This window comes from Phoxinus phoxinus (assembly GCF_949152265.1).
Source record: "Phoxinus phoxinus genome assembly, chromosome: 4".
Taxonomy (NCBI): Eukaryota; Metazoa; Chordata; class Actinopteri; order Cypriniformes; family Leuciscidae; genus Phoxinus; species Phoxinus phoxinus.
The window spans coordinates 37,512,896-37,537,589 of NC_136879.1; the positions used below are offsets into that span (position 1 = coordinate 37,512,896).

The 24,694-nt window shown below is 37.0% G+C and overlaps 1 protein-coding gene across 3 annotated transcripts in view; it reads left to right on the forward strand.

The window, feature by feature from the left end:
* Positions 1 to 24,694, forward strand: part of tiam1b (TIAM Rac1 associated GEF 1b) — a 95,612-nt gene that overhangs the window by 18,413 nt on the left and 52,505 nt on the right. Inside the window, exons 1-2 of one of the 3 annotated variants that reach the window (XM_079609898.1) lie at positions 4,102 to 4,417; positions 24,159 to 24,244. The gene's annotated coding sequence lies outside the window, so the exon portion shown is untranslated. Of the gene's footprint in view, positions 1 to 4,101; positions 4,418 to 6,027; positions 6,165 to 24,158; positions 24,245 to 24,694 lie in introns of those variants that run through there. The other 2 variants (XM_079609900.1, XM_079609899.1) reach the window with 2 other exon arrangements.

The following is a 24,694-nucleotide window of genomic DNA, read 5'->3' on the forward strand; positions in this document are numbered from 1 at the left end:
TTCTGCTCACGTTTCATGCATACATGAGGCCTGTAGGGGGTGATAGAGATACTCAGATCTTTTTGCCACTAAACAGCATTTGCGCAAGAAGGTACAGACTTCTTAAAGCAGTTTACCGCTATACCGTGGGAATTTCTTGCTTTTCAACCGCGGTAAGAAAAAATCCATACCGGCGTCCCAGCCCTAATAGAAATGGAATTGTGTGACACTAAAATAATTTTTTTATTGGATAAATGAAAATATGCATTTGAATACCTGAATGATATCAGGGAGCCAGTTAAAATTCACTTTGAGACTACTTACCGTAATTGGGTCACTTAAAATGACTTAATTCCATGATGTTGAAGTTACATGAATAAATTATGTTTGTTTAACTTAATTGGTTCATGTGGGACCGATGTACACTATCAAATCACATAAATCCAACACTTTATTTTTTCAGTGAATTCGTTCTCCGAAGTCAGAATTTCTTAACTTTTGGACGTAGTTATTGTTATTCAGGTAGCTAACTAACAAATTGATAGTTTAGCTAACTTTCTTATCTCATAGAGGAAAACCCGCAGTAGAAAAAGTCAGTTTATGCTAATATCCGCTATATAGCATCCTATGCAGTGCAGAAAATCCAACATTGTTGAGTTATGAATTGCAAACACATTTCATAATGTGTGAAATCCAGCTTGCGTAGTGTGATGCATTTTTAGTGAATTAGTTGTATTCATTCATTTTTGTTGTGAAATCAATATTTAGTTAAACACATTAGGGTTGGCTAGTCATCATTACTGTAAAAAAAAACTAAAATATAAGTGAAATTATTTTATTTATATGAATTGTTTAGGAACACTGATTCCAACCTTCGCTTGTTGAGTCTTTGTTTTTCAACAACGACTGTTATTAAACTGCACATTATTGGACATATCCGTCACAGAAATCATTAAATTATGATGATTTGCTGCTCAAGAAACATTTCTGATTATTATCAGTGTTGACAACAGTTGTGCTGCTTCATATTTTTGTGGATACCATCTTAAAAATGTTCAGGATTCTTTGATAAATAGAAAGTTCATTGGTACAGCATTTATTTATAATATGCTAGGATTTTTTGTAACATTATAAATGTTTTTATTATGCCACTTATGATCAACTTAATGCATCCTTACTGAATTAAAAACATGATTTTTTTATGTAGCTATGTATGAAATATTGGTTTCCCAAATGAGCGGTTAGTTATAAAGTGCCATTGGTGTCAATCATTAATATCAGAAATATTTGACTGCAGAATGCCAGAGATGTCGTTTATCACTGTTTTTTAGTTATGTAAATTGTCACATAGTGTGTTATTTATGGCTCCAGCATGCTAATCACTTCACAGTTTTGATTATTAAGCAGAATATCTCCTTCAGCAACGGGACTTTCTGTCCGTCACACATGGAATTGGGGTCACCGAGGTCAATTTCAATTCTCATACTATAAAAATTATTATTTCACATATATCCCAACATTACCATATTAAAATGGCCTGAGGATCTGAAGTATCATGAATGCATATCTCCTTTATAGTGCATCAGCGAATCCCATATTGAACCATTTTATCCAGAATATGAATATGATATTTTATCATGCGGCCGGTGTGTGTGTGTTCACCTGAACACTGTTCCTGTTCCTCCTGTCATGTCACGTCTGTCTCTCTCTCTCCAGAAAAACAACACTGACTCGTCTTGTTAAAGCTGATGTGTCTTTTCTGCTCGTTGAACATCGGAAAACATGCACTCATGATATCATGTGAAACACAATTGGGAATGCAGGGTAGGGCTTGATTTCATTCATCAGGATTTGATTTGATCGTGAAAAGTGCAGTGATTATTATTGGATAATCGTGATTATTCATTTTTGTTTGCAACTGCGCGTTGTTTGAAAGGTTAAAGTCGTTGACAGTTTGGTGAAAGTTATTTATTTATTTAAATATAAATATTAAATTTAATTTTTTACAACTATATATTAGTATTAGTATTTTTTTTATTTAATATTCTTTTTTTTTTCTTTTTTTTTTGTTATTTCGGATTTTTTTTATGTTTTTACATTTTTAAATAATTTATATTTTTAAATGTTTTTGTTATTAATTATGGAATTAAAACTTTTACATTTTTAGGGCCAGAGAAACATGACTGGGTCAGATTTCTTTTTTCTTTCTTTTTTTACCACCAAATCAATAGAAACATACTAAATTATGTTTTGCATGACAAAATGGAACCTATTAATAGATTTATTGCATTGTGACGAATTTTAATGAAAGTTAAACACATATTTTTAGATTAATATTTTTATTTATTTATGTAATGTTAATGTAATTTTTATTTAAAAACATATATATTTTTAAATGTTTATTTTAAATAAACTATGCAATTAAAACTTTTACATTTATTTTAATTTAGCATTAATTATGCTGTTATATTTATATATATATATATATATATATATAATTTGTACATGATGGTTAATATTTATAATTTTTTTATTTCATATTATTTAGTAAATAAGTTACAGTAAGGATGCAAAAGACTCCCCCCCCCCCCCCCTCTCTCTCTCTCGCACTGTGTTTTATTTGGGAGCAAGTATCCAGCTGTGGAGTTTGTCCAGATTAGGGGTCATAACCTTGGCTGGCGTTGTTAGTCATTTGATATGCCGTCAGACTAACCGCAATGTTGTGTTTTATTATTTTAGTCAGTTTAATCACAATTGTCTAGACGGGCTGTTGCGCACCACAGTCCAGTTCATCTGTGTGAGACGCACTGTCGCAGGGTTATATCAGTCTTTGCCCCGGGCATCTGCGCTGCTGTGTATGCAAAGCAGATCGCAGATCACATGACCAGTTCTCCCAAACACTGTGGCCACTGCCTGGTCCCAGAATACCTACACAAGGTGTGTGTGTGTGTGTGTGTGTGTGTGTGTGTGTGTGTGTGTGTGTGTGTGTGTGTGTGTGTGTGTGTGTGTGTGTGTGTGTGTGTGTGTGTGTGTGTGTGTGTGTGTGTGTGTGTGTGTGTGTGTGTGTGTGTGTGTGTGTTGAAAATGAATTGGGCTAGGGTCGTCATCATTGACGTCTGTGTCTCTCTCCTCCTACAGCTCTGGTGCTATGACAACAACTCTGCTGCCTTCCCACCAATCACACCTCTATCTTCACACAGACATAAGCGTGCTGTTCTGTCCAAATATTTAAGAGTTAACCTCTTCGGTTGTGACATATAATACATGTTTTTAGGGGATGCCAACACTAAGATGTAATGGGGGTCATGAGGGGTGAATATTGCAAAACCTTTTTAGGGCCAGACACATGTCTGGATCATATTTTTGCCACAAAATCAAAAGAAAAAAATACTAAATTATATTTTTGAATGATGAAATGGAAATTTTTTATAGATTTATTGCATCGTGACAGTATTTTAATGACAGTTAAGCACATATTTCCCCTGTGTTCTCATTACCATAATGCAATACAAATATAATTATCATTACTTTAATGTGAAAGCTAAAAGTATGCATTATTTTAAATATGTATGCATCATGGTAGAATGTGTTGCATTTATTGAATGTATTAAATAATTATGATTAAAATAATTTAAAAAATCAGTGTATTTCAGTAATCTATTGACGACGATAACAGAAATTACAGAAAAATTCTCAAAAATAAAATGATTTATGATAGTAATGAGAATATGAAGATGTTAAATTGCCATAAAAATAATATTACAATGAAAATCTCATCATGCTTCTAAAGTAGCCTAAGTATTATAATTCATATTTTTTTCTTTTGATTTTGTGATTAAATGCATCCTAGACGTGATTTATTTTTATTTTTTTGGGGTGTGGGATGCACTTTATTTTGCAGACTTTATCTCAGCAGAAGTTGGCAGAAGTTGCCCGTAGGTGGGCGGAGCTCTGTGGTAAAGGTGTTAGAAGTGGGCGGAGCTCTGTGGTAAAGGTGTGAGAAGTGGGCGGGGCTCTGTGGTAAAGGTGTTAGAAGTGGGCGGAGCTCTGTGGTGAAGTTGTGAGAAGTGGGCGGGGTCTGTTTTTGTGAGAGGCGGGTTTGAATTCTTGTGTAAATTCGATGCTCTGACCACAGGGTCACACCAGAGCCGTTCAGACAGACCAAAAGCAGCAGAACCACACACATTCCTGCTCCCAATCTCACAGTCATCCCGAGACAGACGGGAAGGGGGAAGGGGAAGGAGTTAAAGGGAGTGTGGGAGAGGGGAGGAGAAGAAGAGGGGGGGATCGTTGAACGGACACAGACCCCCATCACAAGCTGTTTCAGTTCCCGTCCACTCACGTGGGAGTCAGTATGTTGTGGAGTTCGGCGCTGCAGGAAACACAAGATTTTAGAAAGGACGTGTGTCATCGGGTCACAGGATCGCCCCCTGGGAAGGTAAGACGTTTGAGCGCTCGTCGAGGTGTGGCGGTGGTGTTCAGGTTTGTGTGATGCTTTTCCGAGCAGCTTCAGAGAGTCTCGATGTCTGTTGAGAGGCAGAGAAAGCAGATGAAAAGGATTCCCCACATCTGAACAGCGCCGTCTGTGCGTCTGACTTTGTCTGTCTCTGTTAGTCTTGCTCTGTCTGAACATTCACAGAAGCTTATATTGACATGGTAAACAAGGGTTTGCAGCAGCGAAACGTTAATAACCGTTACGTGTTTACATGTTGGTGGTTGCATACTGCACACGTGTCTTATTGACTTTTGTGGATGTGCAAATATTCCCCTTTTTATAAGTTTAGACTTGTTCTTCTCTGGGTTTCACGTTGCTGGTGTATTCCTAGTCAAATTATTCCTGGTGGAAATTCAGACTTAATTTGTAGCCAATCCTAAAAAAATATGCTTATCAATATCAGGGATTTTTTTGTAAGGTTTTAAATTGATTGTATATAGGAGAGTTTTTTCAAGTGCAAAATATTTCATATGAAATCCGTTTAAAATTCCTTATCCAGTAATAACTGGAAAGTCTGTTGAGTCCTTGTTGGATAATCTGTAGTCTTTATCAGAACTCTACTTTGGTATTTATGGTGTATGGTATTTTATTGGAATAATGTCTTATTTTTTACTTATAAACCCCTGAAAGATTTGTGTTAAAAAATCTTGTGATGCTCTACATGGACATTTGATCCAATTTCAGACATAATTTGTAGCCAATTGCATAAGAGATAAAGCTAAAATAAAATTTTGTAAGGTTTTAAATTGATGATATATCTTTTTGAATGACTTTGTAAGTGCAAAACATTCATATAAAATACGTTTAAAATTCCTTATGCAGTAATTGTGAATAACTGGAAAGTCTGTTGAGTCCTGTTGGATAATCTGTAGTCTTTATCAGAACTCTACTGGTATTTTATTGGAATAATATCTTTTTTTTTGCTTGTAAACCCCTGAAAGATTTGTGTTAAAGATCCTGTGATGCTCTACATGGACTTTTGATCCCATTGGAAACCTAATAGTCCTATTATGAACTTAAGATCTACTTGTTGTTATGCTGGAATCCTGTGTTGAAATTCCCATTAGGATCCAGATCGTGAGTGAAACTGCAGTTGGATTTGTTTTGACTGTGTGTTACATTTGGATTGAAACTCTTTGTGGTTTGCCAAATAGGTTTTATTTTAGTACTGGTAAAGTTGATTGTCTTTCTTTATAATGCTGCTTTTCCAACTGCCCACATCTAAACTGTTGCATATCAATAGAAAGATTATTTGAAAGATTGTTATTGTCTTCCACCTGTGGTCTTAAATGCTAATTGAGCTGGTAGTTAATGACAGAAGATCAACACGCAAACACAGTCATTCTGCCGGCGTCAGACGCTGTAAATAGACCGTGTGTGTGTGTGTGTGTGTGTCGTTACAATGACAAAGCTCCTGCGCTGCTGCTATTGTGTGGCCGTGTGAGGAAGATGATGAATTGCAAATGTGCGAGTCGGTCAGAGTCAAGGAGAATCCCCTCTGAGCGTGTCCTGGTGTGAAGGACTTTAGACGGGCCTGAATTCATTCTCTGAATGGCCTGAGAAAAAGGGAAGGCAGAAAGACAGGAGGAATCTCTCATCTGCCGGTATACAGATGGAAATGAACCAGGAGGTCAGCGCTGGTGGAACCAGCTGGGAAGTCTTGCATCATACATATGGAGAGGGAGTTCATGTGAGTATTATAAAAAACTTAAAAGCTAGTTTGAGTCACAAGCAAGGTCGGATATTAACAGGGCTAAAGTGGCCAAGATGCATTTGATTTTTAACAGGTGGAGGTGAAAAGACCCTTTTAGACAATTCTTGTTCATATAGAAGACACCGGGGCTAGTTGTCACATTTTTTTTAACTCTAGCTTCTAGGTTTAGTTTTTGAAAGTCACTCTCTGCACTCTTTGAATAAAAGGTTCCATTAGAACTTTAAAGAGTTCTGTGCTTCATATATAGAACCTTTTATGGATTTAGTTTACTTCATTTTGTTTAATTCTTATTTTGATTACATTGTTTGGCAGCACTTTACAATAACATTATTAACTACATAGTTAGCATGAACTAATAATGAACTGCACTTCTACAGCATTCATTAGTCTTTGTTAATGTTCATTTCAACATTTACTAATATTTTATTAAAATCGTGTATTACTCACCCTAATGTCGTTACAAGACTTTCGTTCATCTTCGAAACACAAATTAAGATATTTTTTTATTAAATCTGAGAGCTGGCTCACTCCTCCATAGACTTATATGGGATCGAAACTTGCCGGCCCATAAAGTTATTAAAGACATTGTTAAAATAGTGGCTCAACCATAAGTTTATCAAGCGACGAGAATACTTTTTGTGCCCAAAAATGACTTTATTCAACTATTTTTAGTAACTAACATTAACAAATACAGTAACAAATGGATTGCTCATGGGTAGTTCATGTTAGTTAATACATTAATGTTGACTATGAACCTTATTGTAAAGTGTTACCTATTGTTTTAATGAAACAGCTCATATTATGCAATTATTTAAGACATTTCTCCTTAGATGGAACCTTTTTGGCAAAAAATAATTATTTATCAGTCAAGAACCTTCACTCTAAAAAAATACTAGGTTGTTTTTCAACCCATGTTTGGGTCAAATAGGACAAACCCAACCATTAGTTTACATTTTTTGATTATATTTTAAATCCAATGGTTGGGTTTATCCATATTTGACCCAAACATGGGTTGAAACGACCCAGCACTTTGAAGGTGTCGGGTTCTATAGTACCCCAGTTTACACCTGGTATTAAGATGCGTTTTGGTCAATCGGATCACAATGGATGACGCTAAATACAGGTGTAAACAGGGTCTAAAATGTTTTGAGCTCGTTCACTTTCCACCACTTCCAGAGGTCGTTGAAAACGCATTAGACTGGATTGCTTTCGTAGTGTTTTTCCGTCATCTCCGGGCAGCGTTCATATGTAAATTGCGTGAGCTTATTTTGTCCATTAGATGGAAAGATCTGAAAAAGCTTATTTACCCGACCATAGACCCTCCCCTCGAAGAAATCAGGACAGAAGTGGTTAAAAGTGGACAAAAGAGACGGATTAATAGACCAGGTGTGAATGGGAATGTCTCCCTCGTCTACTTGTGATCCGATCAACCAAAACGCATTTTAATATCATGTGTAAATAGAGCCTCTGTGCACTTTAAAAAATGCTGGGTTGTTTTAACACAATTTTGGGTCAAATATGGACAAAACCAGCCATTGGGTTAAATTTTTAAATTGCATTTTTGATCCAACGTTTTGGTTTGTCCATATATGACCCAAAATTGGGTTAAAACAACCCAGCATTGTGACAACATACCCCGATAGCAGGAAATGTTAACACGATGGGAACTTGCTATAAATTATTATACATGAGCTACTTTTATTTTGATTGATTATCAATAATTGTATAGATTTGATATTTAACCGATACTTGTTCACGTTTTGTTAATGAATTGATTCACTTGAACTATTTTACATATTTATCAGAACATTGTGAGCTGTTATTTGGTTAGACAGGAAATATGCCTTTCGAAATCTAAAAATACTTCCTCAAAATCAGTTTCTGGGGCAAATATTCCTGAATTAAAGCAGAAGTATTTGACACAATGCCAACTTTGAGGAACTAATACCTTGTTTTTATACCGGAGTGCAGTTCTATTTCCATAATCTCCCAACAATATAGTCAACAAAGGTTTAATTGTTATTTAGTTGCACACGAGTTGAGATCTAAACAGGTTTAATCCCAAACCCAAGGTTTTTTTCTTCCCTTGAAAGTAATTGATTGAAACCGTTTCCTCCTTTACTCAAGGGACACACTGACTTTGATAATTAAAAATGAGGCTAGGACGTGATTTTCATAAATACAGATCACTTTCATTGTGCTTTGATGTGGTCATTGCCGCTGGGTTGCGTTTCCTGGACTCAGGGTTGTTCATTAACTCTCCTGGATTGGTTTTGGGGGATACAGGGATTCAGACCGTCGTAAGCATGAGGTAGTTCCTCATCCTGCACTTATGCATTGTTTCCCAAACAGATCCTTCAGAGTTTTATGACTTACAGGCCATAGCAGGAATGCTTCCTTGTCAACAGGATTGAGTGATGAGTGATTGTATGGCGAGTGATAGCAGTATTTAGACGTGGGGAATCCCTTTTATCTGCGCGCGACTCAACTTTCATGTCAAGACGCTCGTTCTAGTTCTCTTCCGTGACCTGGTTAGCTACTTTCTGGTGCATCCTGATCTAAAGCAAACCTTACAAGCGACCGATTTTAAACACGTGTTGCACAAAGAGAGAATTGACTACAATTTATTCAAATGGAGTTTAATATTTTTTATATATATATATATATATATATATATATATATATATATATATATATATATAACTCCATTTAAATAATGGAATTTAATACTACTATTTATAATACACTATGTATACTATAGTTTTATACTATATAAATAACTATTTATAATACACTATTTATACACTATACACTGGATACTTGTCTACATTTTTTTTCAAATAGTGTTTATTATTTTATTATTATTTATAATAAATGCATTTTCTGTAACAAATTTGTTAAAGTAATTCTAAAGTAAAATATATATTATATGTTATGCTTTAGAATTACTTAAAAAATATATACATATTAAACCCCATTTTAATAAATTGTAGTCAAGTCTCTCTTTGTGCAACTTTACTTTAATTACTTTACTTTTTTTTTTTACAGAAAATGCATTCATTATTTTTATAAATATACTTTTGTATAGTGTTTATTATTTTAATATGTATAATTTCATTTAAAACATCTGATATATATTGGTAAATGAATTGTTTTTTTATTATAAATAGAAATATAAAATTAATGAATTAGTCGCGTTTTTTTTGTAGCTACACTAGAGAGTTGATTACATAATTATTCTTTTTTTAATCATTTTAATTATTTTTTATATTTGCTTTAATACATGTATTAGTTTTGCTATAAATACAAATGTGAAATTAATTTATTAGTCACAATTGTATACTAGTTCACAACACTAGAGACTTGACAAATTATTTCCAATAGACTTTATTGTTTATATTTTTATTTAATAAATTAATATGTGCATATTTATAAATTCATTTTTTTATCGTAATAAAAAAAAATGAAATTAATTTATTATTGAACCTATCAATACTACTTTACAGCACAGAATGAAATAATTATGTATAGTTGACATTTCTCTTACTTAATTTGCCATATTGGATGATGATTTTTTTTTTTTTTTTTTTTTTGGCGCACTGCATTACGAGATTGCCTTCTCCACAAAGTATGCATATGATGATCTGGCTAGATGGTGCACTTATAATGCTTTAAAGATACGGTTTCCTGTTCCTCTTAATGTGGCCTATAATTCCGTTTACCCAGAATGCATCAAACACACCATTCATACCTGTTCCTCCCTCCGTTTTGATGAGTGATTTAATAGAAGGGTTATTATCTCCGGGGTTGAAGGCAGCTGTTTTAAAGTGGTCGTCTATGATGTCTAACCCCAGGACAGGTGCTTTAGGTATAGACAGGCCTGCACACACACACACACACGGTTAGTTTGAAACAGGGGGCGTCATTGTGCTGGAGTCGGGTGGAAATGAAAGGCCTGTGATCGGAGCTCGGAGCGAGTAAACTCATTTCAACGCAGCTTTGTGTAGTCATGTGTGTCTGAATCCTGTCTGGTTACGCTCGGCTGCACGCGCGGGAGGGAGACCCCTGGCTTCCACATGGGGAAAAAAACTGAGATAATGCGAAGGAGAGATTTTCTGGAAACTGGATTTTGTTAATCTGTTCTCGGCGTATCACACATGGGGCTCAGGTAATCACAGGAACACATGCCGTCGCGTGTCTTTCCCAAACTATTGCTCTCAGCTGGGATAGTTTGTCCTCCATTTGTCCTTGAATGTGTTTGAGAAAGTTTTGTTGGATTTAGTGTGTTGGGATTTCTGTACGTGTGCTAATCCTTGAGATTGTGATGGAATGAAAATTCGAAAGATTGAAACAAAAAAAACGTCTGTAAACACAATCGATCATGTTTTTTGTTTCCTGAGAAGCCTTGTTTTCCTATTTGTGAAGCCTTATTTAAGCTTGACACGTCCAGTTTGGTGTGAACCAGTGCAGACGCGCTCCAGAGGTGTTAATACTTCACACGCGCTCCAGAAACAACAGGTGGCAGTGCAGAAAACATCATCTGAACCAACGGAGACATTTGTAAATCACGTCACTTTTGCCAGGCACATATAGATACATATTGAATTCAAAGTAGGTTGACTCGTGCTTATAGGCAAATTACTCCTATTTTCTCAGTGTTTGTCAAGACTTTCACTCTAAAAAATTCTGGGTTGTTGTTGTTTCAACCCATGTTTGGGTCAAATATGGTTAAACCCAACTGTTGGGTTAAAAACTTAATTTAAAAATTGGTTTGTTTATATTTGACCCAAACAAATAGTTTTACTAATGTCAATAGTCTATGTATATGGATACATATTGAATTCAAAGTAGGTTGAGTCATGCTTATAGGCAAATTACTCCTCCTTTCTTAGTCTCTGGGTTGTTGTTGTTTCAACCCATGTTTGGGTCAAATATGGGCAAACCCAACTGTTGGGTTAAAAACTTAATTTAAAAATTGGTTTATATTTGACCCAAACATGCATTTTTTAGAGTGTAATTAGTTTTACTAATGTCAATGGTCTCATGGTTTTGCCAAGTGTCACGGTGATACCATTGCTGTGCCATTAGACTTATAGCAATTTAACCTTAGCACATTCCCTCCCGTTTTTGTTTTTTTGGTGTCTGCCCGTCAAGACATCACAGAGGCTCATTTCATGTGTAAACATGTAGCACAGAGCCGTTTAAGCTTTTACTGGCATTATTGTTTATGCTAATAGTCAGACACAACGTGTTGTTTTTACATGCAGGTCAATCATGTGACCTCACTCTTCCTCTGTGCGTGAGATGAACTTTATCTTCGGTTGTTTTCCTCTTAAAGGCACAGGTCAAAAGCGTGGACTGGTTGGTTCAACCTTTAGTATGTTTGAAGGTGGATGTGTGTGCTTTACTGAATATAGAAGCAGGGTTATTATTAAGCAAAACTAAAGCATTTTATTTTGACCTAGTTGCCAATGCAACATTTATCATTTTCATTTAGTTTAACTTGATGTATTACATTTTTTTGTTTTAATAAAAGCTATATAGACGTTTCAAAAAGCAATAACTAATAAAAATGACTAAATTACTAAAACTTTTAAAATGAAAACAATACACAAATACATTTTGAAGTTTTGAAGTAGTAACATTTTAAAAAGTTCCACGAACGACGTATAAATAGCGTTGTTTTGAGAACCTTATTAAAGAACTTTAAATGAACAGAATGTCCCTGAAAGAACGTTGGTTCAGAACTTTGAGGGCCTCAACGTTCTAAGAATGTTCTCTGTTGTACTTCTGGAATTCTTTCCTTCGGGCTTGTTGTCGGGGGTCTCAGGTATGACACCTCCCTCCTCCCATCCCCCATCCGCACAACCCTTCCACCTATTGAAGCCCGGGGGCAGGGATCATCCCAAATGTCCCTGCGGAGGTGCTAGGACACGCACGTCGTTCACGGGCTTCAAAGCCGCTAGATTAGGGCAGGATGCTGCGTTTGCTTCGGCCCAGAGGAACTCAGGAAATACAGGGGCGTCAAAAGATACTGACATATATGATCAATTAATGTGCTTACGCAGAGATTAGTGGCAAATTAGCGTTCGAAAGGGTCACTCTGATATTATGTTGATTATTATTTTGCTACTGCGTTTAGTTTACGTTAATGTCAAGTTATGTTTTTAATGTTTACTGAACTCTCAACCAATGGTGTGCGTTTGGAGTGGGACTATCTATACCCTATTTTATTTTAGTATTATTTATATATACTATTATCGTATTTATTTTCATATTTTAGTTTTATTTAAAGGTTTGTGATTTTTATTATTTTTATTTATATACTTTTTATTTTTGAATTAATTCTAAAATAAATAATAAATGAAGGAAAAAAAATGAAGAACATTTTTTTTATTGAATTTTAATTTAAATTTTAGTAATTATAACTTATTTATTCAGTATGTTTTAAGTTTGCATCTAATAAATACAGTATATATATATATATATATATATATATATATATACACACACACACACATACAATTATGAATGGACAGTGTTTGAACTTATTGAACCGTTATATATATATTATAATTTTTTTGTTATTAAACTCACTTATTTACAAAACACAATTTACAAAATCTCTCATTGAGAGACTTACGTGCAGAACATAGTTGAGCCATTATAATTAATAATAATAATTCATTACATTTAGCGCTTTTCTCAGCACTCAAAACGCTTTACATAGGTATTATTTCGTATGGTGGCACTGAAATTATGAATCTCGACTTGCATGTTTAAAACAAAACGAATATCACACTGTTTTTGTCATTTTAGATACAAACAACTAATTAATCCAAGGTTTGTACAGCACTATGATGGTTCTTTTTTTGGTAACACTTTAGTTTAGGGTCCAATTCTCACTATTAACTAGTTGCCTATTAGCATGCATATTACTAGGATATTGACTGTTTATTAGTACTTATATATCAATGCCTTATTCTACATGACAATATTCTACATCCATAAACTTAACAACTACCTCACAAACTATTAATGAGCAGTAATTAGGCGTTTATTGAGGCAAACGTCATAGTTAATAGTTAGTTCATAGTGATGTCACGGCCTCTCCTCTGCTTTGCAGGGGGCGGTTCCTCCTGCAGGCAGAGGAGGGTCGTTAGTGATTGGAGCCACCTGGGCTCAGGGTATTTAAACTGCTCCACTAACCACTCTTCTCTCTCTCTCTGCTCCTCCAGGTATGATCCTGTTTTGTTTGTTCCTTTGCAGTTTTACTTAGTTTCCACCCAGTCATGTTCACACACACATACTCACGCATCCCTGCACTTTACATACACCTTACATTATGACATTTTCACACCTCATTCCTTTTTCTTTGTTTAAAGTTAATAGTTTTTGGTTTACAATAAACAACCTTTTGATTGGCCTATACCTGTTGTTCGTGTCCCCTCATTTTTGTCACAGGCTATGAGCCGGTCTGTGACAAGTGGGGGCTCGTCCTTAAGTTAAAGTTAATTGTACTAAGAATCTTACTTTAGTATTTTAGGTTACTTTAACATTTTGATGTAATTGGTTAAAGTTTTGTCTAATTTGTCTTATCATTGATATATTTGTTTATTTGTAGTTTGGCTTATTTGACTATTGTTTTGTAGTTAACTTGGATTAGTAGTTTTGTTAGTTTAGTTCAGATTGCTAACTTTTTGTTTGAGGGGATGCTTTGGTTAGGCCAATATTGTTGGAGAGAGCATTGAGAGCCATGTGTTCCTTTTGTTCAGTTAGCTTTGTAGCTAAATTTGGTTAGCAATTCACTCTGGGCCTTTTTCTGGGTTTTTGTTTAGGTGGGAGTCCTCTCCTGTTGAGGCTTATCAGCGAGTGTCAATAGGAGGCTCGTGGTGTTTTTTTTTTTAGGTGGCAGTGAACGTGGGTAGAGCTTCCCTTTCCCTTTTCCCCTACATCGGCTCGGGAGCACCTCCGTGGATATGGGGGGGCCGCCAGTTTCTGGTTGTCTTTTCTATTCCACTGGTTTTGAGTGCATAAAACCCCACCACATGTGACTGCACGAAGACTAGGGGCCAGTTAGTTAGTTGATTTTGGAGGATAGTGGGGTGTGGCTCCTGTCCTTAAACCCAGACTGGCAGCAGGTGAGTTGTTGTTGTTTTTTGAGCATTTGTTGTAGTTATATTGGTTGAGGAAAATGTCTTCCATTTTGAGTGGTTTTGTTCAAGCTCCTTCAGAGGTAGCCTTAGAGTTGTGTACTAAGGAGCAGTTAATTGAAATTGCTGAACATTATCAGATTGAGATTGTTGACCGAAAACTTAAAGAGACTGTTAAAGCTAGATTAAAGCAGGGTCTTAGGGAAGTAGGTGTTCTTTGGGGTCAGTCTGCGAGTAGTGGGGGTGCAAGTTTTCAGTCTGGCCCTTCATTAACTTTTGAGCAGCAGAGGGAGCTGTTGCAAATGCAGTTGGAGATAGCGCGGTTGCGAAATGTTACTAGACCAGAAGGAGTACCACAGTTTGATGTTTCACAGAATCTTCGTTTGTTGCCTAAATTTGAGGAGTCAGATCCAGATACATACTTTACTTTATTTGAGTGTATTGCGGAAGCTAGAGCTTGGTCAGATTTGGACATGACTATGTTGTTGCAATGTGTACTGACAGGTAAAGCACGCGAGGCTTTTTCAGCACTGAGTGTAGCTGACAGTAAAGTTTATGCTAAAGTTAAATCAGCAGTTCTGAAAGTCTACGAGCTTGTGCCAGAGGCATATCGTCAACGTTTTCGTTACAGGAAAAAGCTAGATTCACAAACCTATTCTGAGTTTGTTCGTGATTTGACTTCTGCATTTAATCGCTGGTGTACAGCTTCTGAAGTTAGTACTTTTGAGGGTCTGTCTAACTTGATTGTGTTAGAACAGTTCAAAAATTCTGTGTCTGACCAGGTTGCTACATACATTAATGAACGTAAAGTTAAGTCTCCAAGTGATGCAGCAGTCCTTGCAGATGAGTACAGGTTAACACATAAAAGCCATTTTGAGTCAAACAGTGACATGCACCATAAAAATAACTTTTCTCCTAGGAATAGTAGGTCACCTTTTTCTGGAGCTTCTTTTCAAAGGCCTCAGCAGAAGTTTGGTTTTGGTGGACCTAAAGCACCGGTTAATGCTAATACCTGTCGCTACTGTTTAGTTGAAGGACATTGGAAGAAAGATTGTCCTCTACTTAAATCAAAAAAGTCAGGTCAAGTTAAACCTGCTGTGATGGCAGCTCCTGTTACAGCCTCTGACCACCAGGGTGAGTTTTTTCAGCCACTAGTTGAGTGTGGTTCTCAGTCTTCCCACTGTGATTTTTCAGCTTTTATTTCAGATGGTGTAGTGTCCCTGGTAGATGGCAACCAAAATGTTCCAATTAAGATCTTAAGAGACACTGGAGCTTTAGATTCTTTTATTCTGGAATCTGTTTTGTCGTTCTCTAAGGAGTCTGATACTGGCAGTTGTGTACTGATACGTGGCATGGGTTTAGTTCCATTCTCTTCTCCTTTGCATGAAGTTACCCTAAGATGTGGTCTGGTAGAGGGTGTTGTAGCTGTTGGGGTTAGACCCCAGTTGCCTGTAGAGGGAGTCCACATGATTTTGGGGAATGACTTGGCAGGTAGTAAGGTGTGGGCAGATGGCAAAATAAACATCTTTAAGAAGCAACCTTCAGTGCCCCCTGCAAAGGTATCTCCAGATTGCAGTTGTGTGTCTCCTGAGGTATTTCCAGTTTGTGCTATGACCCGCGCTGCCTCTCGTAAGGAGTTTGAGAGTAGTCCAGAAAGTCTTGAGTTGCCAGTTAAACTCCAGACAGAACAGTTGACTAGTTCTAGAGATTCATTGATGGCTGAGCAAAAGGCCGATACTACCTTGGCCGATCTGTTTGATAAAGTTGTTCCTGATTCAGTGGTGAGAAATAGTGCTCAGTGTTATTTTCTTCTTGATGGGCTGTTGGTCAGGAAATGGGTTCCACACTGTGATCAGGGTTTAGGAGAACCAGTTTTTCAAATGGTTGTGCCTACTACTTTGCGAAATAAAGTGTTGCAAACTTCACATGGTGATGTGGCAGGTCATATGGGTGTTCGTAAAACTTATGATCGCATACTCCGTTATTTTTTCTGGCCACGTTTAAAGCGGGATGTAGCTCAGTTTATTAAAACTTGTCATACGTGTCAGTGCACAAGCAAGCCAAACCAGGTTGTAAAGCCAGCACCTTTGTATCCAATACCAGCCATAGGGCAACCTTTTGAGCATCTTATTATTGATTGTGTTGGGCCTCTACCACGGTCCAAGTCAGGTCATAGCTACTTATTAACTGTTATGTGTCAGGCAACTAGATATCCGGCGGCTTTTTCGTTGCGTACCATAACATCAAGATCAGTAGTTAAAGCGTTAACTCAATTTATTTCAATATTTGGGATTCCAAAAATCATCCAGTCAGCCAGGGGACACGGGGCGACTAATAGGAGCCGGGACTGGTATTCTTTTTCTTTTTTGGGAACTTTGGATTGTTTTAAATATGTTGGGCCAAATTTTGGGCTGAGGGTGGGACCCTCATTTTAAGGAGGGGGGTGTCACGGCCTCTCCTCTGCTTTGCAGGGGGCGGTTCCTCCTGCAGGCAGAGGAGGGTCGTTAGTGATTGGAGCCACCTGGGCTCAGGGTATTTAAACTGCTCCACTAACCACTCTTCTCTCTCTCTCTGCTCCTCCAGGTATGATCCTGTTTTGTTTGTTCCTTTGCAGTTTTACTTAGTTTCCACCCAGTCATGTTCACACACACATACTCGCGCATCCCTGCACTTTACATACACCTTACATTATGACATTTTCACACCTCATTCCTTTTTCTTTGTTTAAAGTTAATAGTTTTTGGTTTACAATAAACAACCTTTTGATTGGCCTATACCTGTTGTTCGTGTCCCCTCATTTTTGTCACAGGCTATGAGCCGGTCTGTGACAGTGAGAATTGGACCCAAAACTAAAGTGTGACCAGTTTTTGTGTGTGACTTTTTCAGTTTGATCATTTCGAGCAGAAGCATCACAGCCATTATTGCTAGAACAGAAACAACTAATTTGGTTGTTTCTCAGGTTTTCTGTCTGGCTATTGAGTCGACCTGTCACTCGAGGGGATCCTCTGAAAGACCTGTCAATCATTCATCACACCACAGTGACCTCCCTGCACAGTTCTGCCAGAGGCTTTTAAAACATACTTTAAAATCCTAAAATGTTCTTATATTTCTGAACCTCATTACACTGGCTGTTTGTTTTGTGTTGCATTCGGTGTGTCTGTTTCAGGCAGATGGTAAATCTGCGCTGTTTTCATTATCGCTGCGATGCCCCTCCTGGCGTTTCTCAATTAAACCTTTCTACGGCTTCTGAACTAATCCAGCAAGTGAAACAGACACCAAAACAGCATTAAAGCTAATGAAGAATGATAGAAAATTATAGAAATGCCTACAATTCCCCTCTTTGTGATGCAAAATAGGGAACTTGGGAAATTTGGGTGGGAAAAAACATCAGCAGCTGAAGGCTTAGAAACTTGCTTAAAGACTTCCGTACAGTTTAATAGAAGTATATTTGGGAGAGCTGAGACTGTGAATGTCCATTTAAACACACACTCGTATTGCTCGGTTTGTTCTCCAGGTGCATTGTGGGTAATAGCAGAATGGCTTGTTTTCTCAGACCATCTCCACGCTCTTAAAAACGTCTCGTAAAAGAGGATCACCCCTGGAGCGTGTCACAAAAACATCACGCTGGTCCTGCCTCTAAAATAGCATTTGTTTGCATTTCAGGTTTTTTCAGGGAGCTACAGGTTGGATAATATATATATATTTAAATATAAATATATGTGAAGCTCGAAAAATTTTAATATCGTGCAAAAGTTTATTTATTTCAGTAATTCAACTTAAAAGGTGAAACTAATTTATTATATAGACTCATTACATGCAAAGTGAGATATTTCAAGCCTTTATTTGTTATAATTTTGATGATTATGGCTTACAAAATAAAAAACCCAAATTCAAAATTAGAATATTGTGAAAAGGTTTTCAAAGCTGTAAGCCAAATCATCAACATTATAACAAATAAATGCTTGAAATATCTCACTTTGCATGTAATGAGTCTATATAATATATTAGTTTGACCTTTTTAAGTTGAATTACTGAAATAAATGAACTTTTGCACAATATTAAACATTTTCGAGTTTCACCTGTACAGTATAAATGGCGCCAATGTTAAATGTTAACTGTATTGCAAAACTATGTGTAAAGATGGACATATATTATATATAACTTTATCTGCATACATACAATACTATATAATGCAATATATACTATAAAGCAAATCTTAACTGTATACTCATACTATTTTCACTATACTAAACTCATACACCATAAAGTATATATTAGCAATACTAACTATATTATGGCCCTAATAAATGCAACTGTGAGGCCAGGCCAGATATTGAGATATTAATAAACACACTAACATCAGAAACATGTGAATAGCAGCACTATAGAAATGAATGTGACTTGACTTAAAGGTGCAGTCTGCATAATTTAGCCAAAATGTCCATTGTCAGTCGTGTAGTAATGCATGAAGCTTTATTTGTCAATGTGGTCATCAACCTGCGAGACCAACTTGAACATGAGCGAATTCTGCATGAGCACTTTTTTTTTTTTTTTTGCATAAAACCCTAGATTGCGGATTCCTATTGAAATGACATGAACTTGACCAAGCAATGGTAAACATGACTGCAATCCACTGGACTGGTCAGACACGCAAGATCATCTCTGGGAGAGATTAATTCAGGTTAATTTTTACGCTGTTTATCCATTTTGAATTTGGTGTTGGAGTTGCTGTCTTGTGCTAGTCATTGTTGTTCCTCTATAAAGTGCTGTGAATTAATTACCCAGCACGAACGGGCCCTCGCTGATTCTCTTGGCAGGAAACATTCCTTCTTTTCCACCCTGCGGCTCCTGATGAAGTTTAGGGTTTTGTTTCCAGCTGCCTCTGAGCGTTCCCAAGCTCCCATGCTGAGAAACGCACGTCAGGTTGAGCTCTGGAGCAAAAAGTGCTGTCTTCCCTAAAGCAGTGGGCATCTCTGAGACCGCTCTCCTCATGTCTCGACAGGTCATGGTATGTGTCGAATGCGTGCTCGGGGGACTCTAATAACAAAGGACAGTGAAACACACCTGTCACATTTTTTGGGAGATTTGCAGGTAAACACACGGGATCCTGGATGGCGTGTTTGCTTGCACACCTCTATGGATCGGGATTCGGGATGACAGGCGCTCGTTCCAGGATGTTTACGGCTGTCGGTTATTCGCCTGACGTCATGACTGGATTTGATAAACAGCTCTGTCTGATGCCACACTGTTTTTTTGTTGTCTCTGCCAGGGATCATATCTGCTAAAGCTTGCCTTTATTCACATGCAGAGAGGATATTTCACACCGGAGCTCATCTCAATAACTGTAACTGATCAAACAAACATGCTTTGAATATAAATGAGTGTGCTAGGTTTGCATTTCAGTTTGCTGCTGCTGTCTTCAACTTGTTTTTTGGTGGCATGTTAATGAGAAGACCAGATTAACAAGACTTTGGAAACTCATTAGTGCATTAACAAATGAGCAGCAATACATTTGTCACAGTATTTATTATTCTTTGATAATGTTAGTTAATATAAGAACAACTCTTCAGTGTTAGTTCATGTTAGGTCAGGTCTATTAAATAATAACTGACAGTTAATAACAAGTGAAATGGTGATAGGTTGAGAATTGTTTGATATTTCTCGCCTCAGTTTGAATGAGAGAAGGACCACTGCAGTTATCCGGCTGTGTCTCTCCTCCTCTCTTCTTCAGCATCCATCAGCTCTTCCCTGAACGGGTCATGCCTGACTGCTCCCGCTGGAGAGTGTGTGAATGTGACGTGTCCTCATGGCCTCGTGATATAGAGCGGTTATTTTCCCTGTCGTAGGAGCTTGTGTGTTTTGATTTGTGTTGGTTAAGGAACGACACGGCCATTAGTTACAGCTAAACCGGCTCACAGGATGGTTTATGTCTTTACTTAGAGGAGAGAATATGTCTTCTGAGTTATCTATCTATCTATCTATCTATCTATCTATCTATCTATCTATCTATCTATCTATCTATCTATCTATCTATCTATCTATCTATCTATCTGTCTGTCTGTCTGTCTGTGTCTGTCTGTCTGTCTGTCTATCTGTCTGTCTGTCTGTCTGTCTGTCTATCTTCTATCTATATTCTGTCTGTCTATCTATCTATCTGTCTGTCTATCTATCTATATCTATCTTCTATCTATCTATCTATCTATCTATCTATCTATCTATCTATCTATCTATCTATATTCTGTCTGTCTATCTATCTTCTGTCTGTCTGTCTGTCTGTCTCTATCTATCTATCTATCTATCTATCTATCTATCTATCTATCTATCTATCTATCTATCTATCTATCTATCTATCTATCTATCTATCTATCCATCCATCCATCCATCTTCTATATGTCTATCTATCTATCTATCTATCTATCTATCTATCTATCCATCCATCCATCCATCCATCCATCCATCCATCCATCCATCCATCCATCCATCCATCCATCCATCCATCCATCCATCCATCCGTCCGTCCGTCCGTCCGTCCGTCCGTCCGTCCGTCCGTCCGTCCGTCCGTCCGTCCGTCCGTCCGTCCGTCCGTCCGTCCGTCCGTCCATCCATCCATCCATCCATCCATCCATCCATCCATCCATCCATCCATCCATCCATCCATCCATCCATCCATCCATCCATCCATCCATCCATCCATCCATCCATCCATCCATCCATCCATCCATCCATCCATCCATCCATCCATCCATCCATCCATCCATCCATCCATCCATCCATCCATCCATCCATCCATCCATCCATCCATCCATCCATCCATCCATCTATCTATCTATCTATCTATCTATCTATCTATCTATCTATCTATCTATCTATCCATCTTCTATCTATCTATCTATCTATCTATCTATCTATCTATCTATCTATCTATCTATCTATCTATCTATCTATCTATCACAGTTGAGATTTATCATGATGATCGTTTTGTAACTTCACATTCATGTAATAATATATGGGTCAGATGATGTAGGCAGCTCTTTAAAGCTCAGCCTGAGGCCCGTGGGCACATGGAGCTGATGTCCTGAACTCTCATGTTTTTACCCATGAGCACTTGCTCTTCGCTGCTGTAGTGTGAGAATTTTGCTCAAGCACTCGGGGTTGTTGCTGGCCCTGTGCTCGAGTGCTTTCTATTTTAGTGTTATCCTCATGGTTTATGCTAGCATGTGTATTACCATCAGTGAAGAGCTGGCCCTGTTTCCACAGAGACACGGGAGATCTTCTCAGTGTTTTACGTTTCCGGGAGTTTAGCGCCATCGTGCACCGGCATGGGATTATTCGGACACATTTTATGACTCGGCACAGAAAAGGTCAGCATACCAACGAGACATAGAGACTGTGAGAATGGTACATAGACAGGAGACTTTTGTTTTTACATTGTACAGTTTACATTACATTTTACATCCAGAAAAATATATAAACATCAATACAACGAGATTACTTTTGACTTGATATTGAGATTAGTTTTAAAAGAATGTGTGTTGTATATCTGTATTTTCTCACTCTTTTGGGAATTTTTTTATTTTTTTTAAAATGTTGTTCGTCTTATAAATTAGATCATAATTTAACAAGCTAAAAGTGAGAGGAATGAGGAACAGATGAGACACACACGCCAATCAAGTACCCAGTTTTGTTCCCGCTTTCCTCAGACGTACTCCTGTCAGCTTCCCTGCTCTTTATGTGCCAAACATGAACGCTGCGTCCTAGTCCTGATGCTTTGGTTGGGTTTGCAGTTGTGTTAGCAGCAGCATCATGAGCCTTTACGACCGTCTCTCAGCTCCGCTGCACACAGATCCCAGATCAGCTCCGGTGTGTTAGTAGGAGAGAATCTAAAACCGCTCCAAGCGGATCCCTCTGGTTCCTGCCGTCTATAGGAAGCTCTGAGATTCACTTCTTGAAACTAAAGGCCTTGATATACTCTTTTTCGTTCTTCGCTTAGGGGTAAAAAGAAGTTTTAAAACCTTTACCTCTGCAATTCATCACTCCAGTTACATTTAAAGTTGAAACTCGAAAAATTATAATATCGTGCAAAAGTTAATTTATTTCAGTAATTGAACTTAAAAAGGTGAAACTTTATATATTATATAGACTCATTACATGCAAAGTGAGATATCTCAAGCCTTTATTTGTTATAATTTTGATGATTATGGCTTAAAGCTTATAAAAACCTTTTCTTAATATTCTAACTTTGAAATTGGGGTTTTCATAAGATGTAATTATAACAAATAAAGGCTTGAAATATCTCACTTTGCATGTAATGAGTCTATATATTATATTAGTTTCACCTTTTAAGTTGAATTACTGAAATAAATGAACTTTTGCACGATATTATAATTTTTCGAGTTTCACCTGTATATATACACTTTATACAATATATTGCTTTAAAGTAAGCAGCTTTACAGTATTAACACACACAAAAAAACAGTGTCACTTTCGATTATAATTATAACTTCAGTTTCTAGTGTAAAGCAGCTCTCCAGTGTGTTCATGCTTGTACTCACGTCTCATTCAGGTTTGGATCATTTTTGGGTGAACTATCCCTGTACTGTTGATTGATCATATTTCACCGGAAAATAAACATTCAAAACATTTACTCGCCCTCGTGTGTATCCAATTATGTATGACTTTCTTTCTCCTGTTCTGCACAGAATAAGCTATTTCTGCAAAAACACATAATAAAAGTGGCACATCCTATCCTACTATCCTATATAAACACAAATGCTACATTCTAAATCTTCTGAAATCATATGATAGCTTTGTGTTTAGAATGTTATTAACTGTTATTAATTATAATATTAACTGTTATTAACTGTATTAAGTGTTGTCATCTCAAATGGAGACATGCACATTTACAAACTTGCGACAATCAGTTATGTCTAATTTAACACGAGAAAGCCAATGTTGTTTCATTGCAAACATTGCACTTTGCAAAAGTGTTTGAAAACTAAGAAGTTTGAAACTAAGCAACTAAGTTTGCAAACGAGATGTGTTTAATAACATAAGCTGTCATATAATAACATATGTCATGTGTCTGGAGCTGCAATTCTACACTGACCTTGAGTTGGTGATATTAACGCTTGTTTATTTATTTATGGTTGGTTTTTGCTATGAGGGGATCCAATGAGAAAATTCTGCATGAATAGGCTTTTTTACTTCAGAATATGCAGAATAATCATGAAACTAATCTCAGTGGAGTGACTTCTTTGTGTTTCTTGCGGATCTAATGCCATCGGATCAGTGTGTGTCAGGAAATTTAGCGCATGTCTCTCCACTGCATATTAATGTCTGGGAATATTTGTTTTTAGTTTAATCATTTTTGAGCATGCTATTCATTAGTGTACAGTGTGTGTTAACTGACCTCTCTCTCATACCGAATGAAAAATGGGCCTTCTGGATTTCATTGTGTATATATTCCCATTCATGCTGCTGTTTATTAGAAGCAGCAGTTACCGCAGGTTGATATATCTGCGACCACACACACACACACACACACACACAGCCTCTCGTGTGGCGGCTCAGAGTGAAGTCCGTCATCTTGCGTTTGTTGAATCTGTCCAGAGCGCCTGAACATGTGTGGTCTCTCCAACCACAGCGGCGGATCTCTTCCATCGCTCTCTCGTTCTAATTCTGTCATATTTCTCGGTGGTTAGTCTAATTTTATCCCACAACCGCGCTTACCCTTGTGCCGCCTCAGAAACTGCTGTGTTTGGATTCTTTTGGATAGCAAATTTATAACTCTCGTGCCTTCTCTTCTCTTTTTTTCCAGATTGTGTAAGTCATCGGTAACGGCAGGAGCTGATCTGTATGCAGAGTGAAGTCTATCATGACCGTGATGTCATTGCCACACCGCAGGTAATATCTGAAGCAGTCGCCAGCACCCGTCACACTCAACTAATGCCACTCTGCAAATGCGTGTGTGAAACTCATTCAGCCTGAATACGATCTCACTATGAATGAATTTAAGAATATATCAAATCTCATTTTATTTTTTAATGTATGGTATTATATTGAAGTTTACTAAGTATATAATTCTATAAGTAAAATAAATAAATATGCATATATACACCTTTTGCTTGAATTATTATTATTATTATTGAATAATAATTGTGTGTGTGTGTGTGTGTGTGTGTGTGTGTGCGCATTTATGTTTGTGTGTGTGTGTGTGTGTGTGCATTTATGTTTGTTTGTGTGTGTGTGTGTGTGTGTGTGTGTGTGTGTGTGTGTATATATATATTTAAATTATATTAATTTTAATTATAGGTTTTGTTTGTGTATGTAAAAAAATATTATATGTATTGGAAT